This window comes from Mustela nivalis, assembly GCF_964662115.1.
Source record: "Mustela nivalis genome assembly, chromosome: 9".
NCBI lineage: Eukaryota > Metazoa > Chordata > Mammalia > Carnivora > Mustelidae > Mustela > Mustela nivalis.
The window spans coordinates 58,346,698-58,363,744 of NC_139028.1; the positions used below are offsets into that span (position 1 = coordinate 58,346,698).

The 17,047-nt window shown below is 47.6% G+C and overlaps 1 protein-coding gene across 1 annotated transcript in view; it reads left to right on the forward strand.

The window, feature by feature from the left end:
- Positions 1 to 17,047, forward strand: part of TENM4 (teneurin transmembrane protein 4) — a 753,030-nt gene that overhangs the window by 165,476 nt on the left and 570,507 nt on the right. The window contains exon 2 of the mRNA XM_082749583.1: positions 10,576 to 10,631. The gene's annotated coding sequence lies outside the window, so the exon portion shown is untranslated. The remainder of the gene's footprint in view (positions 1 to 10,575; positions 10,632 to 17,047) is intronic.

Genomic DNA, 17,047 nt, shown 5'->3' on the forward strand with positions numbered 1-17,047 from the left:
CTGTTGATGGACATCTAGGTTCTTTCCATAGTTTGGCTATTGTGGACATTGCTGCTATAAACATTCGGGTGCATGTGCCCCTTTGGATCACTACATTTGTATCTTTAGGGTAAATACCCAATAGTGCAATTGCTGGGTCATAGGGCAGTTCTATTTTCAACATTCTGAGGAACCTCCATGCTGTTTTCCAGAGTGGCTGCACCAGCTTGCATTCCCACCAACAATGTAGGAGGGTTCCCCTTTCTCCACATCCTCGCCAGCATCTGTCATTTCCTGACTTGTTGATTTTAGCCATTCTGACTGGTGTGAGGTGATATCTCATTGTGGTTTTGATTTGTATTTCCCTGATGCCAAGTGATATGGAGCACTTTTTCATGTGTCTGTTGGCCATCTGGATGTCTTCTTTACAGAAATGTCTGTTCATGTCCTCTGCCCATTTCTTGATTGGATTATTTGTTCTTTGGGTGTTGAGTTTGCTAAGTTCTTTATAGATTCTGGACACTAGTCCTTTATCTGATATGTCGTTTGCAAATATCTTCTCCCATTCTGTCAGTTGTCTTTTGATTTTGTTAACTGTTTCCTTTGCTGTGCAAAAGCTTTTGATCTTGATGAAATCCCAATAGTTCATTTTTTCCCTTGCTTCCCTTGCCTTTTGCGTTGTTCCTAGGAAGATGTTGCTGCGGCAGAGGTCGAAGAGGTTGCTGCCTGTGTTCTCCTCAAGGATTTTGATGGATTCCTTTCGCACATTGAGGTCCTTCATCCATTTTGAGTCTATTTTTGTGTGTGGTGTAAGGAAATGGTCCAATTTCATTTTTCTACATGTGGCTGTCCAGTTTTCCCAGCAGCTCCTGGGTCTTTTGTAGGGGAGGAAGCTGAGGGACAGAGAAAGGCAAGTCTCTGAGCGAGGGTCACACAGTTTGTCGGGTCCAAGGAAGTGTAAGAATGTATCCTGTGCCCATTTCCTGGAACAGGAGGATCCAGTTCTTGGCTTACCAGGGGGGCTGTCTTTTCTTATGAGGGTGAATCTTCAGTTTGTTTTTTCTTGACCATTCCCGACCAGCATTTTTTTTTTTTTTTCCTGAGACCTTGTCTTCTCTTCTTCTTCCTTCCTTTCTTCTGTTCCAGTCTTTTTTTTTTTTTTTTCATTTATTTATTTCTTTAACAGTTCAGGTTCTCTTAAGAAAGAGTTTAGTCTGGTCCCTTAGGGAGCTGCAGTACTGTATTTTCAAACCCCTCCTACCCATCAGAAGGGAGGTCATTAGTTGGCTCATTCCTGAAATCTCTATGGAGGCCACTGGAATTTACATTTCAGCTTTGAGCCTGGAGACAGAGGAGAAAGGTCCAAGCTTACAGCCTCATCATACTGATTATTCATTCATCAAATATTGCTTGAGCCTCTGTGTCAGGAACCCCTGGGCTGAGCAGTGAGGGCAGATATAGCAATGGACAAGATGACAGGCTCCCTGCCCACATGGGGCCTCTTTTCAAGACAGACATGGAGCAAGTAGTTCAGTCATGCTGAGTACATGTAACAAAAGAAGAACAGTGGATAATAGGAAAAACTGGTCAACCAGGGTTAGGCAGGTTAGGCCTTTCAAAGTTTATACCTTGTAGGCTAAAGCCTAGAATGTAGATGGCAATGAGCTGGGGAGGTTCTGGGAATTGGGGCAGCATGTGAAAATGCCCTGAGGCAGGAAGAAGTGTGTGTTGATGGAGGAAATAGAAGAGAATCCAGAGAGAAGCAGATGGTGATGTTGCAAAGATAGACAGGGCCCAGAGATGAGGACCTTATAAACCAGGAACTGGGTTTGAATGTACTTGAGGACAGAGGGAAGCCACAGAAGGAAGACATGATCAGAGGTACCTTTTAAAAAAGGACCATGTTTTTTGTAAAAGAAGAATCCAAGAGGGTGACAGGTAAAGTAGGGAAGTTGCTAAGTCTTATGCTAACAACCATGAGAAAAGGTGGTCTTTTAACTGAAGTGTTACCTGATTGCTAAGGACGAGGGAATGGGTTTGAGAGCTCCCCATGAGATGGGTAAAGTGACTCAAGAGCAGGAAAGAGTCAAGTCCAGAACGACTCTGCCTTCTTACCCCTCCCAAGGGTCTGTAGGGAGCAGAGACCACGACCTCATCCTGGCAGGACAAGGAGTCCCCTCCTTGGTCTCTGTGATCCCTGTTGATGCTTGGTTGCCTAGGCCTGGCTTCTTCATTGCTTGATGCCTGAAATTGTTTGCAAAGCTGAGCCCCTGTGGCCAGAAAGGCAGAGGAAATAACTCCCCTCCATTCATTTAATCATCCCGTCACTCAGATCTTCTGTACTGAACCTCAACATGGTGAACTTCACTTTTGTGCTCCCTGACCTTCCAGAGTTCATGACTCCAAATAGTCCTACTCAGATAAGTCCGTAACTATGAACTGTGAGAAATATAGGATCCAGAGCAGACGTGACATTCAAAATATTTAACAATCCGAGTGTACGTGCACAGGCTCGTCAGAACAGGTCTCTGCCATCATGCCCAGTGGGAGCCTGGGGGCCTTCCATCTGCCACATATACCTTACCTTATGGATTGTGGGGAGGAGCTCAGGTCTTGTGGGATGCATGCAGGGGCTTGAGGGCGGGGACTGCACAGTGACTGGCGTGAAGGTCTTTCATCATTTTAACCCCTGGCACAACTGTCCGGCTCTATACCTGCTGATCTGGACTGGGGGGGCCTGAGAAGGCTTCCTGGAGGAAGTGTTTGAGCTGAGATCTGAAAGATAGGTCTGTGAAGCTGGGAGTAATGATAAAAGAAACAGCCTGTGTAAATGCTCTGAAATGGGAAGGACAGTGGGGTGTTTGAGAAATGAAAGGGGCAGGACATTTGGCGAGAGGAGGCGGAGCTGCCAGCAGGAGCCAGGCTGTCCCCCCCGGGAGCAGCGGAGGGCTCACATCTCCTGTGAGCATGGGATACGGGGAGACCAGTTGGGGGTCTACTGCAGCAGCTCAGGTGAGAGTTGACTATGGCTTGGACTAGGGTAGTGGAGGCAGAGGTGGCAGAAGTGGTGAGAAGGTGACCAAGGGGAGGGTTAGAACCAGCAGGGGTCCATGATGAGTTAATGGGGGGGTGCTATGAAGGGAAGGGGTACCGGGGGTCAGCTAGTTTTGTAGCTTGTGCTGCTGCTGGTAGAAAGTGGCGTCACTCACTGAGATAGGGACCAGAGGAAGAGGACCCTTGGGAGATGAGGGTTGAGTTGTTGACATGTTAAGTTTGAGGATGGCAGGTCGGTCCAAGCACCCAAACGCAGGCTTCTGCTGCTTCTTGCTCTGCTGCTCTGTGTAATTGGAGCGAATCACTTTGCCTTTCTGAGCCTCCATATCCTCAGCTATAAACTAGAAAAGTAAAACCTGCTTTATAGGGTTGTTGTAAAAGTTGTTACAAACACGGAGGGGAAAGCACCACACATATTGTAAGCACGCGGTGACCATAGGCAGTCATTGGTAGCGGATGATTTTAATTAAACATATATGCTCGGAATCTTATAATATCCTGCTACATGGAAACACATCTGGTGCATTTTGTCCTTTATGAGAATAAAACTTGTAGTCCGTGACACGGGTGGTGGCGGTGACAAGGAGTCTTGTTTCCCTGGCTGTTGGAATCACGGTAAGTGCCTGCCTTCCTCATTTGGGGGCTGGTGTTGCATAGAGGGAGGATCCTTGAGCTCCAGGGCAGGTACCTGGGCTCTCTTCCCACCCAGCAGCCTGAGAGCAGGTCCAGTGATCTCTCGGAGCCTCAGTTTCTTCAGTTGGGAGACGGGGATGTGATAATGCATACCTTACAGGATGGTTCTACTGCCCACGCTGCCAGACACACAGTGGTGCCCAATAAAGGTCACTGCTTTGTTCCTTCTTACATGGCTGTGGTTCCTGCGGCTTAAGGAAGAATGTAGAAAGTGACATCAGGCCTCTTCCAGCAGGGCTTCAGCCCCTTTACTGCCTTTGCCTCTTGTCACCTGCTCCTTGTCCCCTGTGGGGCAGCCAAAGAAGGCATCACTGCTGTCTGCACCCCCGCCTTCTGTCAGCCTCGGATGCCCTTTTCTCTACTCTTTGTCCATCGACTGTCTTCTTCATCTCCAGGGTCCAGGCAAGTATTGCCTCTTCCATGAAGCTTTTCTGATGCTGCCAAGGAGAATCCACAGCTCCTTCTCTCTTGCCCCCACAGCCTGTCACTGGGCCCGCCCTTGAACACTCAGCATTCAGCTTTGGGTTACAGTGCGGGCCGGTGTCCTTGACTGTAATCCCCTTGGGCCCATGACCTTGTCTGTTGCAATCTCATACTACCTTCAGATCTGAGCATGGGTCCACACAGAAAAATAATGTAATATTATAATAATATTAATAATTTAATGAATTTGACAAAGAGAAGCAGCTCAGTTACCATGTAGGCCTGGCACTGTGAGATGGCCCATGGACTGGAAGGCCAGTGTGCAAGGCTGTGCTCTCCCAGTGGAGTCAGAAAGGAACAGGTTGTTTTGGGATGGATGGTTTGCCCTTGCTGTCAGAAAGTAGCCTTCCCAGAGCATGTCCAGAGCAGCCAGACCCACAGTCTCTTGTAACTGGGTCACTACAGTTGGGCTGCTCTGGGGAGCTGGGCAAAGAATGAAGTTAGGGACCCTCCCCTTGGGCCTGGATCAGCTGCCACTCTGTGGGTCTTCCCATCCCCGCCTCATTCCTAGCCTCACCCCTTCCATCCAGCCTCATGGCAGCCAGAGCGCTTGATCTTAAGGACAAATCCGGCCCTATGATCATCCAGCTTAAAAACCTGTGATGGATGAGCCTGTGGTTAGAACCTGGTTTCACTTCTCCTCCTGCTGCTGGTGCTTCTCAGAATAGATCCACATTTCACACCCCTGGCTGTTGACCTTTTGGTTTTGCAAACACTGTGCTCTGGATTCTTGTTTGAAGCCTGCCTCGTCCAGTCCCATCCCACTAAAACTGAACCTTTCCTGGCTGAGTCCCACTGAGATTGCCGATGCCCCCAGTGATAATGCTTATACCTTTCTGTGCTGGGGTCACATCTAACTGACCATCTTCAGTAGTAGAAATCATGAAAGCATTGGGTGCTGACCAAGACTGACCAGCAGGCCCCTGCGAGGTGATTGCAAAATGCACTTCCCTAGAATGCTCGCAAGATTGGGAATGGGGTCTCTGCTTTGCAGATGAGGAAGCTGAAGCTCAGAGACGTTAAATGACTTTCTATGTGTCATGCAGCCGTCTGAGTCAGAAGTGGGCTTTGCTCACGGGTCAGGCCCATGCTGTCTCTGAAAATCTTTCTGGCCACCAGCTCCAGTCTGGGTCTGACACACAGAGTAGGTAGCCAGGGATTGTTTGTTGAATGAAGGGTGAACGTGACGCTTCGGGAGGTGGGGTGGAGAGTGATGTTTCAAGAAGACCTGACTTGCTTGGATATTAAAAATTACAAAGCCCTCTCACATGGCTCTTATGGGCCTGATTGAAAAGAAATGATGGTCTCCTACCTCGTGGATTCTTATTGGACTTGCCATGCTTTTAGGTAAATCCTAAAACTGTTATTATCTCTTGCACAACCCAGAAAACTGCCTCGTTCTGAGAGCAGCTTGGTGTAGTGTGTCCCTGAGGCACCTGCAGAGGACGTGGCTGTGGGGAGGCCATCTGGATGAGGACACAGTTGATCTTGCGAAGGCCAGTTAATGCATCAGGGTGTCACTCTGGAGCCCACCAAGCCGCGGGAGGTTGTTAGGTCATTAGGGCCGGGACCTTGTGGCTGGAGTACAATTTTCTCATCCTAAATTGCTTCGTACCTGAAATGCTTTGTTTTTGCAATCTCATACACGCACAAAATGAGATCTAACCAACAGAGAGAAAAAGGAGCAAACCTCCCGACTCTGAAATGCCCAGAAGAAAGCTAAAGTGAGTATGTTTTCGGGACCTAATCAGCAGCAGAAGTCCGGGGGAAAAAAAAAAATCTGAGCACCAACAATGATGAAGCTGGAAACTGCACGGTCCTCAGGGGAGAGCGCCTCCTCGCTCAGATAGCTGGCGGCAACCCGGCCAGCTTTGCCTGGGTCAACAGAGGTTGTTGAAATCAGCTCCCCCAGCTGAAGAAGCGATACTCTGAGCTCAGGAAGCATCTCTGAGCCGCAGAGTTGCTGGAACCTGGTGAGCAGGGACTGCCAGAAAGGTGGCTTTACCCTGTGCTGTCACCAGCCCCACTTTGTGGGTCAGTGGTACCCTTCCCTTGCAGGTGCTGACCCACTCAGGCCCCAAGTCCATCTGGATACGGTGGGGAACCCAGCAGGACTCAGTCCTCCCTGTAGGTGGAGCCTGGAAGCTCAATACCCTTTATCCAACCACAGAGTGCTTGGACCATGTGCCTCAAAGGAAAGCTCCAGTAAATAGCGAGAGGGGCTCACTTAGTGTGGGGCTTTAGGGCTTTTCGGAGGAGATAGCGTTTATGCTGAGAAGCCTGAAGGATAAATTTGGGTTAGCCAGCAAAGAGAGAGGAGCAAACAACTTTCCAGGCAGATGGAACAGCACATCCCATTCTTGAATTGGGAAGAGGAATGACCCATTTGAAGAACTGCAAGGAAGTCAGTATGACTAAGTATGGAGACGGAAGCGGAGATGGATGTATCAAGAGGGACCCAAGTAGCACAGAAACTGGGTCCCGGAAGCAGCCTTTTTGGGTACAGATGCACACTCTGGACTTTGGATTTGATCTTGAACGGGATAGGACGCTGTCAAAGAGCTTTAGGCAGTGGAGATGATTTGATTTGCATTTTTAAAAAGTCCCTCTAGTTTCTGGACAGTGAGAGAATGGGAGGAGAGGATATGGGCAGCAATTAGGAGGCTACGGCAGAAGTTCCGGTGAGGGGTGATGGTGGCTCGGTGAGGGTCATGGTGCTGGAGAGGGAGAGCAAGAGCAGATGTAAGGTCTACTTAGGAAATAGGACAGGTGGGCCTTGGTGACTGGTGGGGAGAGCGTTCAGGGAGGTGTCAGGACAGGCCTCCAGATTTCTGGTGGGGCAGCAGTACCTGGCAGTGCCATTTACTGTGATGGACCTCACTGGAAGAAAGCTAAAAATTAAAGTCAAGGCAGAAGGCCAATGGCAAGCTCTATGTACCAAACGGTAAAAAGGCTAACACCCAACCAAGTGTTGGGCAAGGGGCTGTGAACATGCCTTTCCTAAAGAATTGCAAATGGCCAAGAGGCATAGAAACAGATGTTCAACTGATACCCAAAAACACAGACTAAAATAACTAGGCTCCATTTAACTATCACACTGATAAAGATAAAAAAGCACATTAATGCCTAAAACTGATGAGATCATGAGGAATTGGCATGCCTCTATGCTACCAGTGGAAATTTAAAGTGATACCATCTTTTGTGGGGGGCAGTTACAAATTTCTTAAAAATGTCAAGCAATTGAGTCACGATCTCAGGGTCGTGGGATGGATCCCCACCTCGGGCTCTGCGTTCCGCGTGGAATCTCTGGGATTCTCTCCCTCCCTCTGCTGTGCCCCTGCTCCCCTGCTCATTCACTCTCTCTCTCTCAAAACAAATAAATAAAATCTTCTGTTAAAAAATATCAAGCAATAAAGGGGAACCTAGCTGACTCCATCAGTAGAGCATGTGACTCTTGATCTCCAGGTCGTGACTTCGAGCCCCATGCTGGGTGTAGAGATGACTTAAAAATAAAATCTTTTTTAAAAAAATGTTAAGTAGTAGAGTGCCTGGGGGGCTCAGTTGGTTAAGCATCTGGCTCTCGATTTCAGCCCAGATCATGATTTCGGGGTCCTGAGATCATGCCCCACGTGGGGGCTCTGCAGTCCACATGGAGTCCGCTTGGGATTCTTTCCCTCCTCCTCTCCCTCTCCTTTCCCCCTTAGCCTCCACCTGCTCACTGCCTCTCTCTTTCTCTCTAAAATAAATAAATAAAATATTTTTTTAAAAACTGTTGAGCAATATAGTCTAAGTGTACAATCAAGCAACCACACGGAGATATATGTACAAAAATATTAGAGTATTTCCACTAGTGAAAAAATGAAAACACCTGTATGTTCATGAGTAGGGATTAATTGTGCCTTTATGTGACCCTTTAAAAAGATAAACATTAGTGTGCATAATAGGATCCCACTTCGTTAAGTGTCTGGATGTGGATGTATGTGAATGTGCTTGGGGGCATGTATGCAACGAGGGTTGGAAGGAAACCTGTCTAAAATCATATTGCTAGGCGTAGGTGAATTTTTATTGTATTTAATGAATTTGGGTAAACAGAAAAATGATACTTTAGAAGAAGAGGAAAGAACTGCTGTCTAACAGAGACTTTAATTAAAGTGTTGCTGGAAGGGAAGCCAAGCGAGGGTGACTCATCCGGACACGGGCTGGTGGGAGACTTCATGGAAGAGGTGTTGGCCCAGGAATGTAAAATCACTGCTTTCCTGTGTCTGCACAACTTTGTAGCTTGTATTCATGAAAAGCAGGAACTCTCCTGAAAGTCTGAGCCTCTTCTGCAGGCCTTTGAGTCTGTTTGCTCTCTGGTCATAAAAAATTCATGCCAATTAATTTTAAACCAGATGACAGGAAACAGAAGCTTAGAACTCTGGAAAGACGCCTAATACCCAACACCCAACACCAGCTTCGATCAGTGCCCAGTACAGTGGCTCCGGTGCTTTCTCCCACTTCCCATGACTTACTTGGGGTCTTAGGCTCATTTGCAGTTGCAGTGGCATTCCTGGCTATGATGTTATCAGCCCTTTCTGTTTCCTTGGTTACTATCTTGGATCTTTGAATAAAGAATCATTTTCACTTCACATTTTCTAAACTTGGTTTTAGAAATTCTGTAGCTTCTTACCCAAGTGCCCTTTTGGGAACTTAAATATGCATTGATACAATCTAGTCACTTTATGGAAAAGCTGGCCACCTAACAAAACAGGGTGACCCTGCCTTGACTTGGAAACAGAACTTAATTGGGGCCTGATGACACAGAGTTGCAAATAGGGGGTGTGCAGAGGGGCAGAGAGAAAACTGAAAACACAGAGCCCAGGACTGGAAGTGAGCAAGTGGGGGCCCCCAAGTCCCAGTTCCTTCAGTTCCGGGCTATGTGACCTCAGGCAACTTTCTTGACTTTTAGTAAGCATTAGATGCTTTTGATGTTTCAGCTTTGAGATAGGACAGATTTACGTTCCAAGGTCTGGCTGCAGCATGATGAGGGACCCCGAAATCAGCCTTCCCAAGAAAAAGTAGAGGCATCGCCGGGAAGTGCAGAGACAAGCATTCTAAACTTCAAAAGTTATTTATTTTAGTGAGTATTAGAAAGAAAACGTAAAACAACACTTCAAACCTATGACTTCATAGAAATTTGTATATAGAATGGTCATGACTAAAAATTCCTTTAAGCTGTTAGCAACCATTTTTGCTATTAGAGAATCCATCTGGGTTGAAAGATTGGGCTTCAGTGGGCCTTGGATTGGGGACGGAGGGAATAAAATGCATCAGAAACTTTTTAAGAAAAAATCCATTAAAAAAAATGTAGGCAAAAAATATGTATCAACTTGGAATAATCAGTACATGATAGTAGAGGGGAGACATCACTACAACAGTAATTGGGCAAGTGGTGCCAACATGATTGCACTGGGTCTTGGATGGACCTCAGGACCTCCCTGAGTTACAGTTTTCTTGCCTAGAAGATCTCAGGTATTATCAGCTCAACAGTATGGACCCATTGTCACATAATAGGGACTCAAATATATGTTTCTTTTTTTTTTTTTAATTTTAATTTTTTAAATTTCTTTTTCCTTAGCCTCGTGTTTTTAAGGTAAAAGTGATCTCTGAGATGGGCCAGTCTGGTTTCCTTATTATGCAGATGAGGTAACTGAACCCAGACTCCAGGAAGACCAGCCCAGGGCCCCTGCTGCCACTGGCTTCTTGCTCCCCTGGGCTCTGCTGTGCACAGTACCTACCAGACACCTGACCAGGGCCCAGGAGTCTTGGAGAAGTTGACAAAGCTGATGTCAGAATAAAAAAAGTTAATAATGTAGATAACAGTCGTGGTGTAGTACTGGGGATTCCCAGGGGCCGGTGGGGAGAGCATGGTGATCTGCGTGTGACTTTTCAGTTTAGTACATCTTTGTGGTCGCTGCTCTGCAAGATGATGAACTCTGTGCCTTAGAAGAGAAAAATGAAAAAAATACCCCAATTGTTGAGAGCAAGTATGTTGAGGTGGTGACATTTTTGTTTGCTCTATTTCTACTGGCATTTCAGTGGTCTTACATTTTTATATTTATGAAAAAGCAAAATAAGTGCCAAAATTAGGAAGGGCTGAATTTTCTGTACGGAGGGTTGAACATCATGGATGCCCTGTGTGATACATAACTATTAATTATCACACTTCATTTTTGCTATAATTCCTTTCCAGCCCCTGACAATTAGCAATTTCCCAGGTATGTGGGATCATAAGCCGCTAGTAACTGATACAAGGTATAAAAGCTCTGATGCATTTTAGTCCAGTGGTCTCAAGGGATTAATTGTGATCATCTTCTTGTTTTGCAGATGGAAAAACTGAGACTCAGAGAGGGCTAGTGATCTCCTGTACACTTGGTCAGTAGGTAAGTGATAAAGCTGCACGTAAGCTGGAAATGAGAAATACTGCCGATCTCCACCACCGAGATCTCCACAGGCTCATTGTCCCGATCTCGTGACTTTTCTGATGTGTGCAGTTCAAGACAGGAAATAAGATGCATTGGTCTGAGGCATTTGGGTATGATTTGCACTGTAGTTTCTGTTTGTTTGCACTGTTGAGTTGGAATGTTTAACAAGCGAGTTTGTGAAGGCTTTCTGGGCATTGACTGCCCATAGTGGATCTTCCCAGGGAATTGTAGAGGGCTCATTAAAACCTGCCCTCGCTGTGGCTAGTTTGACATCACTGACCCTTCCAGAGGCCCAAGAGTTTAGTGCGTCTAGAACAGAGAGCCCGGGACGAAGGGGTGAGGGGAGCCTGGTTTCAGTCCCACCATCAGCTCTTCTGTGACCTTGAACAAAAGCGACTTAACTCACAGGCTTACTGGTCCTTTCAAACCATGTTTCCCCCAGAATATTTGGTGCCAGCTTTCTGGGCCAGGCACTGAGGATAACAAGAGACACACAACACAGGCTTTGCCCTGTGGGCACTCGCAGCCCGATTTATGAGCACCTCCATTTCCTCCTTACTGTCTCATCATGAAAATCTCTAACATCTGCTTTGGAAATTTACAGTCTGTAGGGCATTTTGTGATCTTCCCCCAAGCTCCATAAGATGGAAAGAAGCTGATTTTGCCATTTTGCCAAGAAGAAAGCCATGGCTTGGGGAAATTCGCAAGGCCATACAGTGAGGAAGGGTTAGAGCTGACCTTGAACCCTGATTTACTACTCTAAAGCATTTGTTTCTGGTAACAGCAAACTGTTCTACCTGATGATTTTAGCCTTTGAACCCCACCCCTTAGCAGTGAGCAAAGCACTGGGGAGACCAGCACCAGGAGGGAGCCCATGCTAGTGGAAGGATACTTTTTGGCTAAGGGGTACTTTGTTGTATCTAGCTGATTCTTCCAGAAAGCAGGGCCTTCTCTCACTGAGCGTGAAGGCAGCCCTGGGCTCTGGGTAAGTTGATAGCCAGAAAAAAAATTATGCCCCCGGCGGAGGCCCAGGGCCCCCTCCTCCAGGTGACTGGTACTCAGCTTATCAGAGAAAATTCGCCCTGAGTCAGAAGGGCAGGGACCCCTTCTTTCACTGCAACCCTAATGAATGCTATTGCTTCCCACCAAAGCTTGATAGTCCTGGTAGCTCCGGCTTTTGCAGAGTTGCCTGGCCCCAGGCAAGACGTGGAGAATGATATGGATTAGAGGCTGTGCTGTTTGTTTGTGGGGATGACAACTTGAGCATGAAGCTCTTGGGCTTCCTCAAAGTCTGCAATTTCAAAGGGTGCGTGAATAACCTCAGGGACCAGGCCGGGTTTTCTGCTTTCCAGTATGTGTGTGTGTCGTGAATTGTGGCTATTCTTGATGAAGATGTACTGACATGTCTGTGATATATGGGATGTGTGGGATTTATAGAGGGTTTATATGTGTGAGTGTGAGGTGTGCAGCGTGCGCACACACACACACACACTTAATCTCTAGGAAGCAATTTATATGAAAAAAAGAAACACTTGCGAGTGTAATTTTTCAACAGGACCCAGAAATGTGCTTTTAATAAGTATCATTAAACTCTTATATTACAAGGGGGAAGCCAGCCTTTCTTTTATCCTGGCTTGGATCACATAGCTCTCCCTTGCCCTGTTCTTTGGTGTCAGATAAAAACTCTTGACTATTTGTAGTAGTCTCTCCAAAGCTGTTTCTCCCCCTTCCTGTGCTCCCCCCACCCCTGCCCTATCCCGCTGCTTGTCTGATCTCCCCGCTCGGACCCTGACACAGACAGGGCTGGTGTCAGGACTGACAGATGATACCTGCGGGTGTGCCTGGAATCTGAGCGTCCCGTGTCTCGTGTTGTTCCAGCAGGAGACTTTAGGGTCTTTGTTTAGGAGGTGCTCCAAGCCGAGAGGGAGATTGGAGCTCCTTCCTTTCCCGGAGGGTCACTTACAGCCAGCAACACCCGCAGTCCTGTGTGTGTGCAAACCCTTTCCTTTATGGATTGGGTTTCCCCTTGTCTGACATGGGAGGAGGACAAGCTCTGCTGAAAGGTAGGTTTTGCTATAGACTGAAAGCATTCTGCCAGGTCTCCTAAGAAACCTGGTTCCCAGAGTGATTATCTTTCCTGAGCTAGGAGTGAAGTGCTCTGTGACAGGAAGCTTGGCAGGCTTAGCAACAGGCTTATCAAGACGTGCTGCTAGAAGGTTTGTTCGCGTAAACAGGTCTGAGTCAGTGCAGTTTTGTTCCTTGTGCACGGGCTCGGTTCTGGGGCTGGTGTGTTCTGATTTGCGCAGCTCCTTTTCAAAGGTAGTACGTTCTGTAAGGTATGCAGTTCTACCTGCGTCGTCCTTGTTCACTCCCACGGTACGCAGCATGGGGGTACCCGGTGTGGGGTTGAGTGTGCAGCAGGGAGGTGGCCAGTGTTTGTGGTCGGTAGAAAAGCCACTGGCTGTGGGGGGTAGAGTGCCCCAGGTACGGGTACTCGTGCCTTCTATAGAAGATAACAGACCTGCATTTGACTCCTAGCTTGGGCTCTTACTGCACCAACACACTCAGTTTCTCTTCGTCCTGGTGGACCTGCCCTACTTGGAATATTCTGCCTAGTTCTTGCTGGCAACTCCACTGGAGTGGCCAGCCTCTGGTCCCTGTGGCTCCAGCCATTGGCTCAGAACTGGCTGCACACCAGATGGGCCACTGAACATCACAGTGCTGCCACACATCCTGGGTGGATGTCCTTCCTTGACCTTTACACCTAGCCAGACAGACCCTCCAGGACTGGGACAATAGCCAACGTTAGGTCTTCACCCTTAATCACCCTTAGTAAAAGACATTTATTAAACACCTTACTATGCACAGGGTACTATGGTAACATCTTAGATATACTTTCTTTTTTTTCTAATTTTTACATCTGTGTTTCCAGAGGAGCTATTTCAGAGAAGTTAACATGCCAGAGAGGAGAGTACTCAGGTACTAAGTGATAATGCTGGGATGTGAGTCCAGATATTTGGACCAAAAAGCTTATGCTTTTGTCTTATATCAAGTGTATAACACACAATGGCTAGCAAAAAAAAAAATGGTTGTCATCTTTTAGTGATGGTGCTTTTAAGTCATTATTAGTGAAGCATTTCTCGTAGTACATCCTAATTGTTGGCTGTGGTCTCCTCGCACTGAAATGCGAGGTTCTTGAGGGCAGAAACTGGAACCTTAACCCCTAGCAGGATACAGAGTCTCTGGCAACTAACCATAAATATTGGAAAGATTAACTGTATTAATAATGACCAACTCTCCTGATTGCTGACCTTGTGCTAGGCAAAGAGCTAAGTGCTTTGTATATTTTATTTTGCTTCCTTCTTAAAATAACACTATAAGATAGATACTAATAGTATAACCATTTTCCACTAGAGAAAACAGAGGCTTAAAACATTTGGGTAACTTTTGCGGGTCATCCAGCTGGTGGGGGCACAACTGGAGGTGGGAGCCCGGCTTACTGACCGGAGAATGTGGTGCTTGGCCGCCATGTTTCACGTCACCTGGATGTTCTGGCTTCCCCTAGACGTCCCAGTGGACCACAGAGCCAGAGCCCGTGCCCATGCCTCCTCCGGTAATTCCTGAAGCTGTCACTCAAATCCAGTGCCTATGGACCTGGGGCTTTAGGAAGTTTCCATTCAGGAGGGACAAAGTTAGTGAAGGCTGGGAGGCCACAGTCATGTGTCAAAGACAGTATGAAGAGCCACTGATAGCTAACAGGAAAGTAAACTGCATGTATAAGACATGAGTGGGAAAAAGTCAACATCAGTAGGCACAGCCTTTTGAGGTCCATGGAGAACAGTGGTGAAGTGTTGCAGTGGCACTTTCCAGGGGAATTTCTTGGCTTGGCAACTACGCCTGCAGACTCATTGGCGGGTGAGGCTGGGTAAGGGGAAAGGTCTTTGTGCATTGCTCTCAAGGGAGGGCTTGCCTTCTAGTACCTTCCCACAAGACCTCACAGGCCAATGATTTATTTCATCATGTGCAACCTCATCTTATGCAAGCCGAAGAAATGATCCTCCTCCTTCTTGCCGCAAGATAATTGACCCCTTGTGACTCTGTCCAAAGGCTAGCAGGGACATGTGTTTTTAAGGGAAAGGTTAGCAAGCACCAGGGAGGAGGATTTGAGCTGGGGAAGAGGGGCTTGGAATGGCTCTGGGGGCTGCCAAGGCAGGACAGGGATTCCAACTGTTGACTCAGGAGCAGGCCAGAGCTCCCTCCACACACCTCCCGGCTACATTTTGTGTCCCCGGAAACTGGTGCCCTCTTCTAAATGCTCGAACAAGGTCAACTGCTTTGGGAGACACAAGTGAACACTCTGCAGCCAAGAGAAAAGCAAGCCGAAAGATTAGTCATGCTTAAGTCTGTGGGTGGGCTTGTGGCTTTGCTCTTCTGGAGGCTGGACCTGTGTACCCCAAAGGCAGGTGCTACTGGGTCTGGGAGCTGGACCTGAGGTCCTTAACTCTTTCCTCCACAGCAGTGGCTTGGAAACCATCATCGGCAGAGCCCTGGGGGCCCCATGGACTTCTCCCTGGGACTTGCTTTGGAGATAGATGAACAGTTCTTTGTTGGCACCTGGGCCCCCACCCGCGCCGATCCTCTTTTGGGTCCCACATGGGGCTTCTCTGTTGCCGAGCCTGACATTCGCCATCACGACTGTTCTGATGGGTCGCTGTCTGTATCATATCAGTTCTTAAATATTTTGAATTTCACTCCTACTCGCAAGCCTTCCTTTGTGCAGAGCCAGAATGCCCCATACCAGCCACGTCCTGACTCTGCCACACTGGGCTCCTGCCATCCTCTCAGCTGCGGCTGCACAAAGCTGAAATGGTTTTCACCTTCAAGAAGGGCTCTTGGTGCTTCCTCCTCCCTCACAGGACCTCAAAGTCACCCACCTGTCACTGGCACCCTGCCACGTGGTGCTTGGCAATATGCCTGTCTTTGCCACTGCCACCAAAGTGAAGGCCCTGGTGTTGCTGTGGTGGTAGAACTGGGAGCAAGAGGTGGCGTGTTCAGCCCTGGTCTCTGGCGTGTCCCTCCAACAGGCAGGGAGTGTGCTCTCCTGCCCGCCTGAGGTCAGGACTCCCAGACTCACTGGGAGTGAGTCTGCTCACTAGCTGCGCCTTTAGGGACAAACTCTTTCCTCCAATGAGAAGGATATGCCAGCTTCTCTGGCAGAATTCTTCGTGACTGCTTTTCCTGTTCTTCCCCTTCTCTTAAGAGCAAAAGGCATGGCAGAACTAATGTTACAGGAAAGAAACAGGCAAAGTGATTTCTGTCCAGGATCTGCCCCTCATTTGCTGTTTGACTTCGTGGAAATGGCTCAAGTTTCGGGCCTCAGTTTCCTTGTGTGGAAGATGAGAAAGATGGCAAAAATGACAATGGATATCTACCGGGGGGGGCCTGGCAGAATTTTGAGCACTTACATGATAACTCCCCTGATGTAAGTAATGTTCGTCTCTCCTCACCTTGCAAAAGAGGACATTGAGACACAGAGTTACAGAGTGACTTTCCCAAAGTTACACAGCTAAATGGCAGAGCCCATACTCAAATGTAGGTAGCTGGGAGCACAGCTTGTGCTCCAGACCTCACTAGCTCTATCTCAGGGCCGTGTGAGGACCAACTCCTGAGTAATGTGGTTGGAGCTGAGGGTGCTCATCTATAAGCCAGCTCTGTTCTACTCTTATTCTATGTCTAATGGAAAGAAAAAAAACCCTCCTTCTATTCACTGAGTACAGCACGTGCTGGGTACTATACTATGTGCTTTACATTCATGATCTCATTTAAATTTTCCAATTTCTCTCTCTCTCTCTTTTTAGAGAGAGAGCATGTGTGTATATTTGAGCAGGTGGGGGAGAGGGGTAAGGGGAGAAGGAGAGAATCTTAAACAGACTCCATGCAGAGTTCACTTGGGGCTCGATCCCTGGACCCTGAGATCATGACCTGAGCTGAAATCAAGAGTCGGACACTTAGCCGACTGAACCACCCATGTACAGCGTCTCCCCCAATTTCTCTTTTGAATATCGTTCCAGTTGGACAGATGAGGGGACAACAGAATGGGCAGCCTTGTGAGGTAGTGAGCTCTCCATCAAAGGAATGATCCCAACAGGAACAAGATGGACCCCTGGGTGCCGCTGTACTGGGGATTGTGGCCCGGGATTGTTAGATCATCCCCTACATTCCACAGTGCTCTTCCGTGCTTGGCTCAGGATTTGAACAGTATCAAGTCCAGGGTTTTGCCAGAGTAGAAAGGGAAGATGGGAAGGAGTCGCCTGAGCTAATTCCAGTATTTCAGTATTTTCTAGAAAACACACACTGACCCCGAGAGAGAAGCA